The 7,034-nt window shown below is 46.6% G+C and overlaps 1 pseudogene; it reads left to right on the forward strand.

Annotated features, from left to right (window-relative positions):
• Window positions 1-4,034: 4,034 nt before the first annotated feature.
• LOC116596239 lies at window positions 4,035-6,075 on the forward strand (annotated as a pseudogene).
• The last annotated feature ends 959 nt before the right edge of the window (window positions 6,076-7,034 follow it).

Consider the following 7,034-nt stretch of genomic DNA (forward strand, 5'->3'; position numbering starts at 1 on the left):
GGAGCCCAGACCTGAGCAGCGCCCAGCTCACCAGCGGCCTTATTTGGTAGCGAAGCCAGCAGGCCTAGCTTGGCCGTCCCTCCTGAATTCCGCCTGGGGTCTGGGCTTCCTCAGAAGCACGAGGCCTGTGCTGTTTCGGAGTAAACAGGCTTCCCCGGCCACGCAGCCCTGCTAGCAAGTGATGGCTGCCAGACAGCTGCTGACACAGGCGAGGACTAATTTGGTCATGGGGCCAGCTGTGGAGTGACATTTACTGGATCCCTGGTGGAGCTAACCCAGGGCTGCCGGGGGGCCCAGGAGAGGGCCTGGGAGCCCGGAGGTCAGAGGGGGTGGCTGGGAACCCCAGACTGGGTCTGGGGATCCGGAGGTGGCCTGGGGTCGGGGCTGGGGGAGGAGAGGGAACCTGTTCCCTAGGGCAGTGGGAGCCCTGCCTGGCCCTGGCTGCTCCTCCATCTTGGCGGGGCCAGTGTCTGGGATTTCTCCAGCACCCCTGCCCCTCGCCCTCCCTCCGTCCCTGCTCACCAGGCAGCAGCGCAGTGAGACTCTGTGCCGTGTGAGAGGCAGCATTCCCCTGAGGAAACTGAGCTGGCCCTCGAACTGAGCGGGAAAATGGTGGAATCCTTGGTGGAAAGAAAGCAGGTTCTGTCACCTTTGATTACACTGGGAGTAAAACACATCATTCTCCCAGATTGCAACTGAATTTGATTCCAGGGGCTTGTTATGAAGCAAGAGCTTGTTTTCAGATCTCTGTTCTTCAGCCTGGAGGTCACTGGACTTTTTTTTTTTTTTTTTTTAATCAGGGGACAGTAACTGTTTAAGGTTTTGTGAACTGCAGAGTTTCTGAAGCAGTCATTCAACTTTGCCCACCAGCACAAAGGTAATCCCAGAAAATGTGCAAAGCAGTGGGGAAAGAAGTGTTCCCCTAAAACTTGATTTACAAAAGCTGCCCCCCGGTCGGGATTTGGCTCATGACTCTAATTTGCCCACCTCTGTTTTCATTCATCAACAAATATTGAGGAAATGCCTACATTTTCTAGGCCCTACAGAGACGGTGATGACCTCAAACACAGAATCACTGCCCCAGGAGAGTGCATATTTATGGGAGAGAGAAACCAAAACTCCTAAGCAATTAGGCAATAAATGACAGGTTGCAAAGTGTGCTACACAGAAAAACAAAGGTGGGCAAGTGACAGTCTTAACCTTTGTTCAGGCTCTTGAAGTTCCAACCTCATATTCAACCCCCTGAAGACAGGGACCTCGAACATCTCATTTATTTTTCTGTCCCCTGAACCCAGTCAGTATTTGCTCGTGATGGCTTCCCGAAACTGGCCTGCGCAACTAGATAAGAGAAGGAAATCAGTGATGTAACACTTTAAAAGCAAGCAATAGAAGTGCCTCTTGATGAATGATGTGATTATATTCCTATATGAAAATTACCATAAACAGACAGGAAGAAAATTTAGTTAATGCTAGGGATATTTGCAATATAGAATGAAGAAGGGGGTTATTATAGCTTCCATTAGTAAATACATCTATTTACATGTGATACACACACACACACACACACACACACACAGTGGAAGAAATAAAACCCATGAACAAAAACAACAAAACAACTGAAGAATAAACTTAGGATATATATGACCTACAACAAGAAAATTTTTAAATATTTCTAAGATAAGGATCAGAAAAATACAAGAAGATAACAAATAGAAATAAATACTATATTATTGATTAAAAAGACACATCATTATAATGATAATGAAAATTCCCAAGGACAAATGGTTTTTTTAATGTAAATATAAATCCCTTCTGTTTTTTTAAAGGAAGGTAATTCTCATTTGGAAAGGGACTTCTGTTTTGTGTATTCCTTTAGAGCTGTCTGTTAATAAAAGAGTTTCCTAACAAAAATACAGAGCCTACTTCCAGTCAGCACTGTCAACTGGATAGAAAAATAGGAGAACAGAAAAATTCCTAGCTCTGTCTATGATTAGGTTAATTATTATTATTATTATTATTATTTTCTTTAGGAAAGAAAGTCACAAGCATCATCTTTGAAGAATGGTATATAGAAATTCTAAATACAATTCCATTAAATTCAATCTCGCATGGCATTAAAATGATCAGATAGGGTGCATCTAAGTAACACATTGATGACTTAATATTAAAATATCTATCAGCATGATATAATATATTATAGATTTGAAGGAAAAATACCATCATTTTAATAGATGAAGAAATGACTTAGGAAATTCTCTAAACATTCTAGACTTTTTAAAATTTTTAAGTTGGATACAAAAATGCAAGGGTTTTTTTGTTCATTTGTTTTTATTTTTGCTATAAAAAAGCATCTATCATAAATCTATAGTAAACATCATACTTACTGGTAAATGATGGAAAAATTTGCATTAAATTTAGGAAAAGAGAGAAATTCTTATTATCACCACACTTTATTCTTCAACAGTTTCTTCAGGTATCAGAAAATGCACTATAATAACAAAAAACAAAAAGAAATAAAAATCTTAGTAATAATTGGCAGTATAGTAGCAACATTTTTTCAAAGATTATTTATTTATTTGAGAGAGAGAATGTATGTGCACGGAAGGGGGACAGAGGGAGAGGGAGAGAGAATCTCAGGCAGACTCTGTCTCAATTTAATGACTCTGAGATCATGACCTGAGCCCAAATCAAGAGTCGAACACCCAGTGAGTCCACTAAGTCATCCAGGCACCCCATAATAAAGTTCATAATAACAGATACAGTTGTCTACATACAAAATTTGTGAAAGTCTAAAAACAACCTTTCCCAGTTAGTGATAGTTTAGCTAAGTTACTAGATATGTCAGTATCATATGAAGAAGGATACAATTTCCTTGCCAGCAAAGACAAATAAGTTTGTAAGCAAATACACTAATTATAATAGTGACAAAACCATAATATACAAGTAACTCAATCTACTTGATTTTCTCCCCCCCGCCTTTTTTTTTTAACTGGGCTCCACAGTAATGTGGAGCCCAACTCAGGGCTTGAACTCTCATGCTGTGAGATTAAGACCTGAGCAGAAATCCAGAGTCAGACGCTTAATCAACTGAGCCACCCGATGACCCCTTAACTGATTTTCTTGTGAAAAGTATTTTTAATGAAAATTATAGATAAAGAGACTTTCTGTTCTAGAAATGGCAGGTTAGGTAATTAAAATGAATCCTTTCATAGTGGACAGCGGTTGCGAAAATGCCAGATTAAAAGTGAGAAAATTCTGAAAACATCAGAGAGCTAATGACACAATAAGAAATAAGTGAACTAAAATCTAAGAGTAGGTGATACCCTGAAGAGATAAACCTTACACTCTCATGGGCTTTTCCTTGAGGGTGACCAATAATCGAGAAGAAACATCCGTGATACCAACATTAGGGGATGGAGGAATTTACACGAAGTGTCTGCCCGATGCCCAGCCATGCTTTTAGGTAGTATTCAAAGTGACTTCAACCACAAATAAAGTAGGAATCTGAAGTTAATCAGTGATCATGTGGGTACCAACCTGTGCTTGCATCTCCTGGGTCTTCCAGAAAATCTCAAACCTCGAATATGGAATTAAAGTGCTCCTAGAACATTTCTCCCATAGCCATTGAAAAGGAAGGAAAATCTTCAGTTAAGAAATATTCCATTGTTGGGCTCGGCACGGCACGGCGGCGCCCGGGCGCAGGCGAGCGGGCAGAGCAGTGGACGGCGCCCAGGCCGCCCCATGCGCCAGGCTCACGGCGGAGCCCGCCGGACTCGTCGGGGCCCGCGGCTGCCCGCGCCTTTCAATGGGCGGCTCGCACGTGCTCAACAAGGGCCTGCCGCTTGTCAGACTTTGACCCTGGTGCAGGCTTCAGTGGTTGCTGCGGATCAGAAGCCTAAGAGCTTTGGTTCGAGACAATTAAAGACGTGGGATGAGGATCCAGTGACAGGACGCGGTTCTGCCCGGGGATTCTGAAGATAAAACGCTTTGAAAAGTCAAATTCATGGTCGTGGAAGCCGAGCCCATATTAAGAAATGTCAGGCGTCCGACCCCCGATCATGAATGGGCCCATGCACCCTGGCCCCTGGTGGCCCTGCTCGATGGCCGGGACTGCACGGTGGCGATGCCCATCCTGAAGGACGTGGCCACGGTGGCCTTCTGTGATGCACAGTCCATGCAGGAGATCCACGAGAAGGTGCTGAACGAGGCAGTGGGAGCACTGATGTACCACACCATCGCACTGACCCGAGAGGATCTGGAGAAGTTCAAGGCTCTGCGTGTCATTGTCAGGATTGGCAGCGGCTACGACAACATCGACATCAAGTCAGCTGGGGATCTAGGCATCGCTGTCTGCAATGTGCCGGCGGCGTCTGTCGAGGAGACGGCCGACTCGACTATGTGCCACATCCTGAACCTGTATCGCAGGACCATGTGGCTGCGCCAGGCACTGCGGGAGGGCACGCGGGTCCAGAGCGTGGAGCAGATCCGGGAAGTGGCTTCTGGAGCTGCCAGGATCCGTGGGGAGACCTTGGGCATCATTGGACTGGGCCGTGTGGGGCAGGCGGTGGCGCTCCAGGCCAAGGCCTTCGGCTTCAACGTGCTCTTCTACGACCCGTATCTGTCGGACGGCACCGAGTGGGCACTGGGGCTGCAGCGGGTGAGCACCTTGCAGGACCTGCTTTTCCACAGTGACTGTGTGACCCTGCACTGCGGCCTCAATGAGCACAACCACCACCTCATCAACGACTTCACCGTGAAGTAGATGCGACAAAGCGCCTTCCTGGTGAACACGGCCCGGGGTGGCCTGGGGGACGAGAAGGCCCTGGCCCAAGCCCTGAAGGAGGGGCGGATCCGGGGTGCCGCCCTAGACGTGCACGAGTCCGAGCCCTTCAGCTTCAGCCAGGGGCCCCTAACGGACGCGCCCAACCTGATCTGCACCCCCCACACAGCCTGGTACAGCTAGCAGGCATCCATCGAGATGCGAGAGGAGGCTGCCCGCGAAATCCGGAGAGCCATCACAGACCGCATCCCTGATAGCCTGAAAAACTGTGTCAACAAGGACCACCTGACTGCTGCCACCCACTGGGCCAGCATGGATCCTGCCGTGGTGCACCTTGAGCTCAACGGTGCCGCCTACAGGTACCCACCAGGTGTGGTGGGCGTGGCCCCCAGCGGCATCCCGACAGCAGTGGAAGGCATTGTCCCCAGCGCCATGTCCCTGTCCCATGGCCTGCCCCCCGTGCCCACCCACCCCACGCCCCTTCTCCTGGCCAGACCGTCAAGCCCGAGGCAGATAGAGACCACGCAAGCGACCAGTTGTAGCCCGGGCGGAGCACGGGCCGGGCGGTGCCCTCAGACAGGCGTGTGCAGAGGCGGTGCCTGCGGTGGCCGCGGCGCTCCAGAGACTGTCCAAGCGCCCGGCGGGCAGAGGTGGCGCCGGCCTCCCCGTGTCAGCCGTAGTCGTCCTGTCCCAAGGGCCAGCCGCTGTCCTGTGTCCTTTGCGTCCTCGTTAAGCAGAAGAAGTTAGTAGTTAACTATCATGGATGTTCTTGTCTGTGTACAGTCTTTAGAACATTACAAAGGATTTGTTTGCGTAGCTGTCGACAGAGAGAAAGCTGAGGGAGCGTTCAGCAGGTCGGTCTCAGACTGTGTCCCTTGTGTGTTGGAACACGCCCTGGAATGAGGCAGTTGACAAACTTCTCAGGACAACGAATCCTTCCCGTTTTTCTTTCTACACCACACAGTGCATTGTTTTTTCTACCTGCTTGTCTTATTTTTAGAATAATTTAGAAAAACAAAACAAAGGCTGTTTTTCCTAATTTTGGCATGAATCCCCTTGTTCCAAATGAAGACGGCATCGAGCGGCTGCCAGAGATGAGGCTGCGCCTGGGCCATGGCGTGCTCTGACCATTGGCATCTGTCCTGGGGACGTGGGGCCCAGCGTCCGACCTGTGCGGGTGCCGTCCTGCTGATGTGGTAGGCTAGCAATATTTGGGTTAAAATCATGTTTGTGACTGTAACCATTTGTATGAATTATTTTAAAGAAATAAAAATCCCAGAAAGAGCAAAAAAAAAGAAATATTCCATTGTCATATACCTCAACTTTTTCCTAGAAATAGTCTTAAATATGATCAGCACATAAAAGTAAGCAGGTACCCCACAAAACAGGGTATGAGGAATGAGAATGTGGGAAATCAATAGACAACAGAGATTCAGTTACATAGATTAACGATATGTACACAGCCTGAAGGAGTTATGTGTCTTATACTTAAAGGTCCTTGTCTAAGAGCAGAGGAAGTGGTGACAGTGTACTTTAACAAATTAGACAGTATCACACAGTTTCCACACTGTTAAAGAGGCAAAAAAGCGGAATGATAAAATTCTCCATCAAACCAAACAAGGCAAGAAAGGAGATAAAGAAGCAGAGAACAATTAGGTCACATAGAAAGAACAAAATGAAATGGTCAAGTTAACCCACAATACAAAAGCAGTTGTATTAAAGCAGAAGGTACTAAATCCTTCAGTTAAAAGACAAAGATTGTCTGAATAGGTTAAAACAAGAAGGTGATGTATATTATATGTAACTGCACTAATTATTTATTGCTGTGTAAAAATTACCCCCAAACTCAGTAACTTAAAACCATACGCTTTTGTCTTTCTAATTGTTTCTGTGGACCCAGAGATGATATAGCTGGGCCCTTTTTATCAGGATTTTGCAAGTCTGCCTACAAGATATTGAAAGGGGCTACAGACTCTCTCTTCTGAAGGCATGGCTGAAGAAGGGTCTGATCCAAGCTCACTCATGTGGTGACTGGTGATATTCAGCTCCTTCAAGCACATTGAACTGATGGCTTCTTCCTCACTGGCCACTCTCATGTTCTTGCCTATCCATAGGGAAACTCACAACATGGCAGCTTGCTTCATCAGAGCAAATGTGTGCAAAGAGCCAGAGAGAGAGAGAGAGTTGGAGTAAGCAGAAGTAAGATTCCTTTATAAAATAATAATAGAAGTGATAGTCTATCACTTTTTCCATA

Source organism: Mustela erminea, chromosome 7 (genome assembly GCF_009829155.1).
Source record: "Mustela erminea isolate mMusErm1 chromosome 7, mMusErm1.Pri, whole genome shotgun sequence".
Taxonomy (NCBI): domain Eukaryota; kingdom Metazoa; phylum Chordata; class Mammalia; order Carnivora; family Mustelidae; genus Mustela; species Mustela erminea.